This window comes from Schistocerca cancellata, chromosome 9 (assembly GCF_023864275.1).
Source record: "Schistocerca cancellata isolate TAMUIC-IGC-003103 chromosome 9, iqSchCanc2.1, whole genome shotgun sequence".
In the NCBI taxonomy this organism is placed as follows: Eukaryota; Metazoa; Arthropoda; class Insecta; order Orthoptera; family Acrididae; genus Schistocerca; species Schistocerca cancellata.
This window is the reverse complement of record NC_064634.1, coordinates 41,562,523-41,575,501: the sequence shown is the minus strand read 5'-3', so window position 1 is coordinate 41,575,501 and position 12,979 is coordinate 41,562,523. Positions and strand designations below refer to the sequence as shown.

The window sequence follows — 12,979 nt, the reverse complement described above, 5'->3', positions numbered from 1 at the left end:
AGTGATGTCTGTATGGTAGTGGTGCTCCTCTGATTTGTAACATTGGTGCACAAAACCATGACAAATATGATATTTGCATTGAATTGTCTTTGTCATCTACTGCTGGTGTAGGAGAGCACAAGAGTTGTGAATTAGGGTCACTTAATGGCTGCCATGTTTCTTTATCTTTGCACAGAAGTGCCCTGTGAAGCTGTTTATGTACTCTAATGATGTGAAGTGTGCATTTGTTCACTTCTTCTTCTTCTTCTTCTTCTTCTTCTTCTTTGAACTTGTGGTGCTGTCTCTTATTCCATTTCTCTTTCTACCCTTCTTCTCATTCCTTCCACTTTTCCCTCTGTGTCTTTTTGTTGCAGACAATTCATATGTGGTATGTGTCCCAGCCAGGACAGTTGCCACTTTCTGATCTTTTCCAATAATCTTCTTTCCTCCCCTATTTCCTTTTCCTTCATTACTTCTTCATTTTTAAGTCTGTCAGTCCACTTCACCTTAACCATTCTTCTCCATAGCAATATTTCAAAACTTTCTCAATGACAAAAGGGTCTTAATTTTCTCCAAGTGATGATTGTTGAGGAAAGCTGCTTACCTGTTTTTGCTGGTCTGAGGGCCAGGTTGACTTCACTTGGGTTCAGATAAATAGTTGTGTTAATTGTCTGCTGGTTATCTGATCATTGATTTAATCTTTACTTTGGTGGTAGGCATAGAATTTTCACTTCTCTCTTTTTAATCACTGCTATGTAACACTACACTCCAAACATAACACTTACTGAATATTTTCCTCAGTTGCATTGGAATTCTTGTAGCTGATAGAAACTACTTCATCTTTTCAAAAGCTCTCTTTCCTGTAGATAGTAAAAATCTCCACCTGGAATACTGTATTCAGCTTTCGTAGAGAGATTACACTCTCCCTTTGATACTGCACCCTATATATTCTGGATCCAGCACCTTCGTCTGTTTTCAAAATGTCATTAAACCAAACTATGCCACCTGAATGGTATCATCATCCTTCCTTCCATTGCTTCCTACCTCCTACAGTTAATAGAAAGGTTTTCTTCCTCCCTCCCTCCCTCCCTCCCTCCCTCCCTCCCTCCCACTTCCACTCCCACTCCCACCCCCACTCCCCTATTTTCTTTTAGGTTTTGACAGACAGCTCTGTAGTTTAACTCGAGATCTAATTTAGGCGATAATTTGGTTGTGAGTTGGCAACTTACCTGACTTGACAAGCAAGTTCCGTGAAATGGAAGTTGTGGTTACAGACTGATCTGTAGAACAGCATTGCACATTCCATGGTTATATTTACACCAGTACTAGGTACAGTTCCTTCAGTTTATTGCTGTGGATCACATCATCAGTCTGCTGTTCTCTTATCGGGTACTTACAAACAGCTGTTGGATGTCCCCTTGCATTTCTGTCCCACCTTGTGGCAAGTACTGCCACATTGTGCCTGCTCTATACTCTTGACAGATTTTTCAACCTTCTTTGACCTATAATATTTAATTAAGTTGTTAAAAACTCACCTCCCACAATATTAACCCTATAATTCTCTGACTGCTGCTCTGAAGATACCCTAACTGGCTAGAAAGATGAAACACTACACGTGGTCTTCACTTGACTGTGTACTGGTACCCCACAAAGAGCCTGAAGCTGAGTAAAGAAAAGCCTGGGTAACAATCAAAAGACATGAGAGTCAAATCATCATAGACTGAAGGGCCAAAGAAACTGGTACACCTGCCTAATATCACGTAGGGCCCCCACAAGCACACACAAGTGCTGCAACACAGGGTCTGAAGTGGTGCTGGAGGGTACTGACACCATGAAACCTGTAGGGCTGTCCATAAATCTGTAAGAGTATGAGGGGGTGGAGATCTCTTCTGAACAGCAAGTTGAAAAGCATCCCAGATATGCTCAATAATGTTCATATCTGGGGAGCTTGGTGGCCAGCAAAAGTGTTTAAACTCAGAAGAGTGTTCCTGGAACCACTCTGTAGCAATTCAGGATGTGTGGGGTGTTGCATTGTCCTGCTGGAATTGCCCAAGTCTGTCAGAATGCAAAGTAGACATGAATGAATGGCTGCAGGTGATCAGACAGAATGTTTACATACATGTCAGCTGTCAGTCATATCTAGACATATCAGGGGTCCCATATCACTCCAGTTGTACATTCCCCACATCATTACACAGCCGTGACCAGTTTGAACAGCCCTATGCTGACATACAACATGATGTTGTCTCCATACCCATACATGTCCATCTGCTTGATGCAATTTGAAATGAGACTCATCCGACCAGTCCACATGTTTCCAGTCATCAACAGTCCAATGTTGGTGTTGACGAGCCCAAGTGAAGCATAAAGCTTTGTGTCGTGCAGTCATCAAGAGTACATGAGTGGGTCTTTGGCTCCAAAAGCCCATACTGATGATGTTTCATTGGATGGTTTGCACGCTGACACTTGTTGATGGTCCAGCATTTGAATCTGCAGCAATTTGTGGAAGGGTTCATATGTCATGTTGAGCGATTCTCTTCAGTAGTTGTTGGGCCCTTCTTGCAAGATCATTTTCCAGCAACAGCGATGTCGGAGATTTGATGTTTTACTGGATTTCCTGATGTCCACGGTACACTCATGAAATGGTCATATGGGAAAATCCTCACTTCATCGCTATCTCAGAGATGCTGTGTCCCATCGCTCATGCGTTGACATTCAGACTCGCTTGAATCTTGATAACCAGCCATTGTAGCTGCAGCCTTTCAAAATTAACTACGCTCCCTCGGACTCAAGAGTTGAAATATTAAAAGTTTTGGCTGGTTTTGTTGTTTAGGGGCTGGGATACTTAGTTGCCGCATTACAGGCAAAATACTGCTGAGTCTACAGTATACAATATGAATATACACATGAATCGAATGGTTGAAGGTTCCTATCACTCAGCAATTGTAAATTATGAATGTAACATATAAATTTATAAATGAAAGATTGCAATTAAATAAAATCAGCAGGTACTATCTTAATAACTTTAAATGATGAGTATGATAGTAGAAGTGCTTTTGAGAATGTGGTATATTTCTGCAAAAGACTTATTGGCATCGATGGTCCAGCAATTAAATAAAATATACGTTGAATAACAGGGAAACAATAGATTCCTACAGCACATAATTGGTTATGAACAACAGCATAGCTAGTGAGACATTCACTTCTAAACACACACTATGTCTTCTCTGCGGAAGCCACGGAAACCACACAGGAGCACAGGTCGGCACTCCGAAATGTTCCTATCCTCTGTGACCATGTGCAAACTGTTCCACTATCCAAGTCCTTCCGCCAACCACCCATCTCTCGCGCCGTACCTCCTTGGCACTTAGCGTGACCTGAGCCATCCCTCCAGAACTGCCCTCGTGTCCTCTCTTGAAACGCTTCCATCCATTCACGAGCACTGTGATTAGCTAGAGCACACGCACCATCTCTTCAATCCAATGTACATTCACAAACATATTTAAACACATACGAAATATTGGAGTTACATTTAAATAACTGAAATTAAATAAATATTCCTACAGCTGGGCCATAAACATGCTCTAACACACATTATTAAATACATAAACAATGAAATAAACATATATCAAAAGAAAAGAAGCAAAAGGTAGGCCAGGAGCACAATGTCTCCATGCTTTCTAAAACACAGTGAATAATTGACCAGTTTCTTCATGAATAGCATATATCAGATATTAACAAAGACATAGATGAATCAATATATTTATAAGCATGCTGCTACCGTTTTTTAATGTAACTGTGGAGTACTTATGGCCTGATGCGATCGATAGTAATCGGCCACTTTGACCTCCAATAACTCATGTACTATTTAAGTTACATGCCTGTAATTCATACCAATTTAGGTTTACGCTAATAGCCTTCTAAAGACATGACGATCGACAAAATTGGATGAAGCATTTATATTTTGGATATTCGTTGCTGGGTGTTACTTGTAGAATTTACCATCAGATACTAAACTTTAAACTGACAAAGATATTGAAAATCTGATTGCACCATCAGAATCGTCGTGCAAATAATAGTAATGTACATGTTTCTTTTTGAGGTATCATGATTCATCTGGCTACTATTAATTTCTATACGAACTGCGAAATGTCTGCTGTTATGATTTCACAAAGCCCGCCATCTTTGGCACTCCTTGGCATAGACATCTCCTTCATTGACACAAAGCACCGTCCTCGTCACAGTGTCAACATGGAATTCCCAGCCACCCGGCCGATGGACCATGTGCTCCGGCCATTGTGAGGCACCACGTGGTTTGCTGCCGTTCCCTGGCTGGCCCTAGTGGCCCGTGCGGCCACGCCAACTTAGAATATTTTCAGGATGCCACAATTCGCCTGTTACCGCACACAGGCAGCAGTAAGCAGTCTAAAAGCTGTGACAGACACTTGTCTTGTATAGTTGTTGCCAACCGCAGCACCATGTGCTGCCTGTTTGCATCAGTCTGTATTTGAATACACATGCCTGTACCATTTTCTTTGGTGCTTCAGTGTATGAAATAAAACACTTTTTTTTTTCACTGAAACAAAACAACTTATTCAGTGTAATTCAAACAAGCCCATTGTTTTTGACCATGGCATAGTGCAGCTGGTTATTAACATTCTACGACAAAACAGATCAGCCACTGAAACGTCTGAGCCCTTAGACTAAGCACAACAAAATCTTTCCATATGCACCTCCGACATCAGCCATACACGGGAAGAATCATAACCGCATCTTCAGTGTACTTCCAAGTAAACAGACCATAATGTGGCTGCATGAAATGTATTCACATTTGTGGATGTGAATTTCCTCCATCTGTATAATGGAACGACAGTAATGAAAATTTGTGATGGACCAGGACTCGAACCCAGATTTCCCACTTTGCGGGATCAGTTGCCTTAACATGAATGCATGTATGAGGGAACATTGCATCATACTTCTTCACAACACAGACATTGCAATTTTTATGATTTGGCTAGTCCCTCCGGACAATGACTACAATATTCTTAAACAACAGAATTGTATATGTAGTGAGATAATTGCTCTTCACCACACAAGATGCCCCATATACAACTTTGTTGTTCAGAATCCGGAAAAACCCCTCCCCCCCTCCCACACCAATGCCACACTGCTTTCTGCACTACCCATATCTAGACACGAGCAATTCCAGGAAACTGTTGAAAGTTCTGTGTTTTCAGCCAGTCAGTGGCGACCTCCTGTAGGGTTTCATCTCCTGCCAGTGTTTCTCATACTGTTATTTACAACTCTAATTTTCAGTTTTTGTGACGACAGGAAAATCATCAAAGCAGCCAACCCAGGAACTCCTGCCAAGGGAGCATACCAACTAGATGTAATGCAGGCATACCTTCTGGAAATTAAGTCACTCCTTCATCCGCCTCAATAACATGGAAATTCTATTCAAACTCAGCAGTATTTTGTGTCACTCTTGATGTATGCTAGTTGTCAAAAGGGTCATAAATACACTCCTGGAAATTGAAATAAGAACACCGTGAATTCATTGTCCCAGGAAGGGGAAACTTTATTGACACATTCCTGGGGTCAGATACATCACATGATCACACGGACAGAACCACAGGCACATAGACACAGGCAACAGAGCATGCACAATGTCGGCACTAGTACAGTGTATATCCACCTTTCGCAGCAATGCAGGCTGCTATTCTCCCATGGAGAGGATCGTAGAGATGCTGGATGTAGTCCTGTGGAACGGCTTGCCATGCCATTTACAGCTGGCGCCTCAGTTGGACCAGCGTTCGTGCTGGACGTGCAGACCGCGTGAGACGACGCTTCATCCAGTCCCAAACATGCTCAATGGGGGACAGATCTGGAGATCTTGCTGGCCAGGGTAGTTGACTTTCACCTTCTAGAGCACGTTGGGTGGCACGGGATACATGCGGACGTGCATTGTCCTGTTGGAACAGCAAGTTCCCTTGCCAGTCTAGGAATGGTAGAACGATGGGTTCGATGACGGTTTGGATGTACCGTGCACTATTCAGTGTCCCCTCGACGATCACCAGTGGTGTACGGCCAGTGTAGGAGATCGCTCCCCACACCATGATGCCGGGTGTTGGCCCTGTGTGCCTCGGTCGTATGCAGTCCTGATTGTGGCGCTCACCTGCACGGCGCCAAACACGCATACGACCATCATTGGCACCAAGGCAGAAGCGACTCTCATCGCTGAAGACGACACGTCTCCATTCGTCTCTCCATTCACGCCTGTCGCGACACCACTGGAGGCGGGCTGCACGATGTTGGGGCGTGAGCGGAAGACGGCCTAACGGTGTGCGGGACCGTAGCCCAGCTTCATGGAGACGGTTGCGAATGGTCCTCGCCGATACCCCAGGAGCAACAGTGTCCCTAATTTGCTGGGAAGTGGCGGTGCGGTCCCCTACGGCACTGCGTAGGATCCTACGGTCTTGGCGTGCATCCGTGCGTCGCTGCGGTCCGGTCCCAGGTCGACGGGCACGTGCATCTTCCGCCGACCACTGGCGACAACATCGATGTACTGTGGAGACCTCACGCCCCACGTGTTGAGCAATTCGGCGGTACGTCCACCCGGCCTCCCGCATGCCCACTATACGCCCTCGCTCAAAGTCCGTCAACTGCACATACGGTTCACGTACACGCTGTCGCGGCATGCTACCAGTGTTAAAGACTGCGATGGAGCTCTGTATGCCACGGCAAACTGGCTGACACTGACGGCGGCGGTGCACAAATGCTGCGCAGCTAGCGCCATTCGACGGCCAACACCGCGGTTCCTGGTGTGTCCGCTGTGCCGTGCGTGTGATCATTGCTTGTACAGCCCTCTCGCAGTGTCCGGAGCAAGTATGGTGGGTCTGACACACCGGTGTCAATGTGTTCTTTTTTCCATTTCCGGGAGTGTATATATTAAAAGTAAAGCTGTTATAAATGCAAAGGCGGGTTTCAACCCCACAGTGCATGGTCCAGTTGGGGGTGACATGCTGTTGACTTCCTGTGACTTCTGAACTGACTCATCCAGCTGGTTATAGGGAGACATACAGTTTAATGTGGGCTCTAAACCACGGTGCAGCCATGCTTTTTTCATGGTAACAAACATTGTCAGAGATGAAGAAATGAGAAGAGACAGATAAAAATCCCAGGACCAGAGTCCTTTGGGTTTAGTCTGGCTCTTTACCACTGAACCACCAAACTACACCCCACAGGATTACAAATCCAAATGTTCAGAGTTCGATACTCATTGGTTAAATGATTTTTAATGCTGTAAGTGTCTCAGTTGTCATGTGAAAAATGCATGTTGCAGTGGTTTTTGGAGTCCACATGAAGTTGCAGTCCCAATGTAACCCTCTGGATATGTTTACAGGTTGAAGGAAACCAAATGTAGTCACACCTCCAATAACTCTGTGCATAGTGAAAAATTGTTCTTCAAAACAATTTTTAGGTTAAGAACCTCTGCAAGCTATCAGATATATTCTGTTATCTTCACAACCGAATAATTGTGGAATCTTACGCGGTATATTGTAGTAGGACCACACTCTCACTACTTGTCTTTCTGTGTCCACTAAACACTTTCCTTTCCATGATCCTATCTGTACATCAATAAACGGACTGCTTACATCAAAGTCAAATTTTTTGTTAATATTCTCATGTAATAAGTCATCTTCAATTTCACTAAATCCATATCCCTTTCCAGTGTCCTTACCTGTATCATTACTACCAGAGTTATATGCTGTTATTACCCTAATTGCATTTTCTTTGGCCTGATTACTATTCCTGAATATTTCATTAATCCAACTACATTCATTTGTGCTATTGTGTGTCTCCTCTTCATATTTATCTCTTAACATTTGTGCAATGTGATACTTAATTCTATGCCACCATTCTGGATACAAAGTTTCACATATATCAAGTGTTACCTTTCTGAAATTTTCATCATCCTTAATGGCACTACTGTTAACCCATAAGTTAAACAAAAATTGCTCACTATCTGACATTTCATCATCTACTCTCCTAATGCTGTTAAGATTACCTGCTGTCAATTCCTTCTCGTTTTTCTTACATATATCAAGATCAAATAACTCACTGACTAAAATTCTGGCATCCTTATCATTCAAATTGTCAACTGTGTTCATGTGTACCTCGCTAATTTCATTACTATCCTCTTTTATATCAGTAATCCCAAAAGCTTCTAACTCCTCACTTACACCAATAAAACATCTTTCTTCACTACTGTCCTCAATCTCCTTTTCTTCCCAATCAACATCACAAAAATTATCCTCTGCATCCTTACCTTCAGTATGCAGATACACATTTAAATCATCTTTAATAGGTGCTGTTTTCATTCCTAGCGCACCAGACTCTTCCATAAGTTCTCTAATTCCTATTACACTTTGATCATTTGAACAACTATTTTCCAGCAAGGTGCCCCTCTCAGCCCACTCATAGAATGAATCTAAGTTTAATTCTTCACAGTTTTCTAAGCAATCAGTGCCTTTAAATAACTTATCTTTTCTGGTTTATTTGTATGACATATATTATTTGTAACAGATACTACATTAATGGGATAACAATTCTCTTTAAAATAATTACTCATTATGTCACTGGTATCTTTCTGTTTAGTTTGACAGTTTGGGTTGGCCCTTTCCATTTGTGTATAAGTAGCTCCTACCTTGCGGACTTCCAGTGGAGCCCTATTCAGTTTTTTATCTCCTGTTCAGTTCTCCCCATACCATTATGACTATTCCACTCCTTTGGTTTATTTCCAAAGTGCCTGTTACCAAACTGATTATGACTATTTCCATATTGACCCTTGTAATGGAAATTGTGTCCTTGTGATCCCTTGAAGTTGTACTGGTGATTTCTCTGATGAGAATCACTACTTCCAAAACTGTGTAGTTTCTTTTTATCATGTTGTGTTTTTCCCCAATTTGTATGCCCTGTCTTTTGAAAATGGTTTTGACTATGGTGTGGTGGTTTACCCGTTTTCTCAATAATTCTGTCTAGTTTGTCAACATATTTCAAAAACTGATCAATTGTGTCATCTGGACCATAAGCTAACTCCCACTGTAGTTCACACGGTAGCCTCCTTTTAAGTGCATCAATTTGAGTGAGTTCATCAAAAGGTTTGCTTAGGTGAGTGAGTTTCCTTAACTGATTTCTGCAAAATTGCTTCATGCTACCAAACTCATGTTTATAAACAGGTCCAATCAAGAATTCACTTTTTATTCTTGCTTGTTCTGTCTCTGACCAGAATTTACTTAAGAACCTCTCCTCAAACTCTGCAAAAGCCATTCCCTCAATACAATAATGATAAGTCCATGACAATGCTTCACCTTCTAGAAATATTTTCACAAATTTAATTTTCAAATTATCATTCATATTTGGAAAAAAGTTATCTTTGCAATGCTGCAGGAAATCTACCGGATGCATACTGCTCTCATCTGAAAAGTTTTTACTGGAATGTTGCACCACAAAGTGCCAATATTGTTCAGCAAACTATTGGTGACCTTATTGCTACTAACACTTTCAAGTTTCTTAGTGATGTCATTAAAACTACTTTCTAAACTCTTGACTTCATTTTTGTTTATCTGATTATTTACATCTATTTTTCAGTAATAATTCCTATCTTCTGTTCAAATTTGCTTTCTACTTTAACAATTTTATCGTCTACAAGAGAAATATGATCTGATACTGTTTCTTCTACATGTTTGATATCTGAATGCACAACTTCAAATGCATTACGGATTTTCTCTCTACCTGTACTAACGTCAGTTTTCAGATTTTTTACTTTTGCATGTACATTTTTAACTTTCCTCCCGACATAATTGACCTTACCCGTGATCTTAACCATATTACGACTCAAATTGGAAATTTTTGCTTCTACTTTTTGAAAGTGATCGTCATTTTTCTTTTCATATTCTTTAAACTGTTTTTCAAATCTATCACTCATGAGCTTAAGAGTCTGGTCTAACTGAGCAGCGTTGTTTTACTCCATTTGATCCAAATGAATCTCATTAGCGTCGAGTCTATCTTTAATATTTCCTAACCGCTGTCCGTTTTGTCTGTTAGTGCCATCAATTGCCTTAAATTTTCCCTCCATATAATTCATTATTGTTGATAACATGTCTTTAACTTCATCCTGTCTTTCTGTACGACTTTCAACTTTGTCTACAGGATTCGGACTATTACTGTTGCATTCACTTTCGTATGATAAATTTACATCTGTACTAGCGTTGGCGACACCGTCATCAATACTTTCCTCTTTTACAATAGTCAACTTTTTACGTAGGAATAAACAAAATACAATAAATTTATCTTTTCTAAGGGATACTAAATTATCTTACTCACAGTTTACTGATTTTCTTATCTTATAACATCTTTGTTGATTGGTGCGTGATGGAATTCACAACACTGAAACACTACACTTTTTGTTGCACAACACTTTACACTTTTTTTCCTTCTTTCTTGACTTATTGCACCGTTATTCTTGCTCCAGTAACTGCATTCCGTTGTCTTGAAGCTATCAGCATACGACTTCCTTTGTCTTGAAGGTATCAGCAAACGACTTCCTTGAACATTTTCATCTAGGATGTACGAATTCTGTCGTTTTCTTCGCAATCTCGGTGGTGGTTTATTTCAGTAACATTTTCAATAATCCTGGATGACGCCACTATATTGTACTGGTTGTTACCTATCTTGTTTCTTCACAACCGAACAATTGTGGAATCTTACGTGGTATATTGTGGTAGGACCACACTCTCGCCACGTGTCTTTGAATGAGAATAATACGAGTAGTTCCAGCACAATTTCAGCAAGCCTTATTTATTAGTAGCTGCTGAAAGATTACACACTGCACATCTCGTTTGTCTAGGGGTTTTTGAAGTTTTGTCTGCAAAATAATTACTCCAACAAGCATGGCCTGGGTTTTCTTCTTGTTTGAAATAAACACTACCGGATCCGAAATACTTTCAGCTAAAAATTATATTTATTCTTACTTTCTGTTTAGTAACTACAACATTTTCACTATGAACATTGATACTCTAAATGCATTATACTGTACTGGTCACATAAACATGTCCATCTCCCTCCAATACCGACAAAGAAGTGGCGGGAAAGCCAACATGTGCCCGGAAGTTGCAGACATTCGTGCATTCCAGATTCTTTGGTCTACTGACCTTAATAAAGTCCAAAGATACATATAAATAAATACATATAAATATACAACATTTAACATCTCAAAAGAATCCATTATTTAACATAAACAAAAATATTCATAATTAAATAAATTAAACACATTTTCTGGCAACATAATGAAATTACCTCAACTCTTTACTGTGGGCATCGTACTTTTCACATGAGAAACTTTATCTCCGACAATTAATTACATTACACTTAGAAACCTGATTTATATAATCGCTGCACTTCGATACCATGCATGTGGACTTTCAGTGGCAAAAATCTTTATTTCAACTTTGTCTTTGATTTTGATTCTTTTGGAAAAACAGCAGACTACAATCTCACTTCAACATATTCTATAAAACAAGTATTCTTTGATTTTCAATATTTATTTATTTAGATTACTCTCATGATTTATGCTAAACTGTCTCTCTCTCTCTGGTTGTATAGTAAATAGCTGTAAGCCTCACTTCTGAGATGACAGTTATTTTGGAGAGGTAATAGTCTGTTATGCAAGAGATGCTAGGAGTTTTTTAATATCAGTCAAAATATATTCTATTGCAAGGTCTCTTGTGCCTTCCGGATTATTGCTGATGTGTCATAATTGGAATTCTCTTTAAATGCTGAAATTGAGTTTCTACATATATCCAGTTGTGATCTGAATTTTATAAATGTACATTTTTCTGGTACACAAATAGTTCTTGGTGTATGACACTTTCCAACACATCATCTCCAACAACTGAATTGATGTAGGAAAAAAAAAGAAATTTATAATAATTTTTAATATCTCAAGAAATGGATTCAAAGAAATTCTTATTTAGTTATCTTTTACAAATATCTTCTGGCAAAATTTATCATTCTCTTGACAAGATCACAGCTGCTTTCCCCGTTCCTGAACTGATGGAGCTATTTAACGTATCTAGTGTTCTAACTGGTAATGGCACATTCAGTGATAATGGGTGGAATTATAGCAGAGAAAGTTTTGCCTCATAATGAGTTAAGAAAACTGAGAATAACAATCAGTTTGGTTTTAAGGAAGATACAGGCACCAGAGTGACAGTTCTGACATTGTACTTGATAATGAAAGCAAGAGTTAAGAAAAATAAAGATATGTTCATAGGACTTGCTAGTCTAGAAACAGTATTTGACAATATAAAATGATGCAGGATGTTCAAAATTCTCAGGAAAATAAGAATTAACTGTTATGTATCAGAACCAAACGCGAAAAATAAGAACGGAAGACCACAAGTGAAGTGTTTGTATTAGAAAGGTTATAAGGAAGAGATGTAGTCTTCACGCCTACTATTCAAATGATACATCAAATAAGCAATGGTGAAAATAAAAGAAACGTTCTGTAGTTGGATTAAAACCAGGGCAAAAGGATATCAATTAGAAGAGTCGTTGATGACATTGCTGCTCTCAGTGCAAGTGAGGAAGAATCGTAGTACCTGTTGAATGGAATGAATAGTATAATGAGAATGCTCTATGTATTGTAAGTAAATTAGAGAAAGACAAAAGTAATAAAAAGTAGTAGAAATGAGATTAACGGTAAACTTAACTTCGTAATTGGGAACCATAAAGTGAAGGAATTCTGCCGCCTTGGAAGCAAAATAACAATGACTGATGAAGCAAGCAGGACATAAAAAAGTAGACTAGCACAGAGAGGGCACTCCTGGCCAAAATAAGTCTAATTGTGTTTGGAGCACAGCATTGTACTGTATGGAAGTGAATCATGAACTGTGGGGGAACAGAAGAGAATCGAGGAATTTGAGATGCAGTGCTGTAG

At 40.0% G+C, this 12,979-nt stretch overlaps 1 protein-coding gene across 2 annotated transcripts in view; it reads left to right on the top strand.

Moving 5' to 3' along the window:
* The window catches only part of LOC126100522 (biogenesis of lysosome-related organelles complex 1 subunit 2), a 68,899-nt gene that overhangs the window by 20,987 nt on the left and 34,933 nt on the right, over window positions 1-12,979 (top strand). The gene's annotated exons all lie outside the window — the stretch shown is intronic.